The sequence below is a fragment of the Camelus dromedarius genome, chromosome 35, assembly GCF_036321535.1.
Source record: "Camelus dromedarius isolate mCamDro1 chromosome 35, mCamDro1.pat, whole genome shotgun sequence".
Classification (NCBI taxonomy): Eukaryota; Metazoa; Chordata; class Mammalia; order Artiodactyla; family Camelidae; genus Camelus; species Camelus dromedarius.
In genome coordinates this window covers 9158015-9160110 of record NC_087470.1, presented here as the reverse complement: position 1 = coordinate 9160110, position 2096 = coordinate 9158015, and positions in this window count along the sequence as shown.

Genomic DNA, 2096 nt, shown 5'->3' with positions numbered 1-2096 from the left:
AGGTTTTAATGTCTTACAAAGTAATTTATAGCAAAATGATAAAGTCTGTGTGTAAAACTTATTCATTTTTCTACTTGTTTTCATCCTGATAGTTGTCTAATAATTGAATTCTTTGATGAAATGCATATTTTTTATCTTGACACTTTACTAAATTACTTTCCAAAATATTTATATAAAACTTAATGACTTCATCAATGTCATTATCTTTATTTAAAAATTTATAATATAATAATAACAGGGATCCTTTGAGAAGTGGCACTTTCTAGAGCATAGTCCAGGAAAATATATCATAAACCTGGAGCCCACTGCACTGTCAGGATGTAAGAAGTGGAGATGAATCAAACAAACAAAGAGCAGAGCACGTGGGAGTTAATTCAATGACGGTTCCATTAGCAAAGCTAGAATGAATTGAGCAGCAATGGAAGTGATGGGGGTATTGGATAATAACCCCCCAAAACAAACTAATTATCAAAGAGTATATACTGCTATAAACAAATAAATAAAGATGACTCTTCCTTACAGACTCATTTCAATTAAAATATGTTGAAAGACTAAGGGAAATGGAAATTTACTATGAAAACACCACCATAATTGTTAGAGGCAATATGTTGATAGATGCCAACAAGTATAAACAAAATATTTACATAATCTAAATTGTCTTCCATATTTATATAATTTATGTAAATTACATAGGAAAGAAAATTAAGTAAAATTTATTAATATTCTGTATACATGTTAGTTTATATAAATCATGTAGTAAAGAATCATAACTTCAGGGTGGGAAGGGATAGACTGGGAGTTCAAAATTTGTAGATACTGACAGGCATATGCAGAATAGACAAACAAGATTATACTGTATAGCACAGGGATGTATATACAAGATCTTGTGGTAGCTTATGGCAAAAAAAATGTGACAATGAATATATGTATGTTCATGTATAACTGAAAAATTGTGCTCTACACTAGAATTTGACATGACATTGTAAAATGACTAACTCAATAAAAAAAGTTTAAAAAAAAGAATCATAACTTTACAGTAAAGAAGTCTGGCAGGCACTATTTTATAATTCTTTTCTGTCAGGTGGGAGGTAATCAAATTTGTTTATTTATTTTCACAGGAGGCACTGGAGGTTGAACCCAGGGCCTCATGCATGCTAGGCAGATGCTCTATCACTCAAGCTATAGCCTCCCGTTTGCACTTGCAGACAGTACTTTAAGTGATCAAGTTTAACATTACTAGTAATACTACTTAACATCCTGTATCCTCTAATTTTATGAAAAGGACATGCATATCACCTCACTGGTACCTTTTTCTCATAATGATTAACTTCAAGTTAATCATAAGAAAACATCTGGCAAACTTAAATCGAGAGACATCGGTAAAACACTTGACCAGTTATCTTGAAAAGTGTCAGTCATGAAAGAACAGGAAAGAAAATGGGAAAGTCACAGATAGAAACACTTAAAGAGACATGACACTAATTGCAGTGTGATATTCTGGATTGGATCCTGGAAGAGAAAAAAGGACGCTGGGGGAAAGCTGGTGAAATTGAATAAAATGTGTAGTTTTGTTAACATTATTGTATCAGTGTGAACTTCTTTGTGTTAATGACTATGTAAGATGTTAACATTCATGAAACTGAGTAAAGAGCATGTTGAAACTCTGGAAGTTGAAAAAAATTAACTAAAAAGTTAAATATAGCTGGTTAACAACTAGAACTTAAAATGGGTTTATAAGAAATATGAATTGAATTAAGTAAGCATTTACTACATGCCCATTAATCCTATAGAGCAGTCAACTCTAGCCCTAATATCAGGTATACACTGGTAGGTATGAACCTATTAACTCAACAAATATCAGATTATTAAAGAACTGAGACAAATTTTGAATCTTGAATCTTGAAAGAAGCAATCAACCTTAAGTAGCCTGAAAGTAGAGACAATATTCTCATCTTTGCAGTCCCACACAAATCATAGTATCTGTCATTTAATAGTGCTTAAAGTATATGGAAAGAATAAGTAAGAAATGGATGGAAATTTGAGATTACAGGTATATTATTCAGTATTTTCAAAGTTTTCTTTTCTCAAGACACATA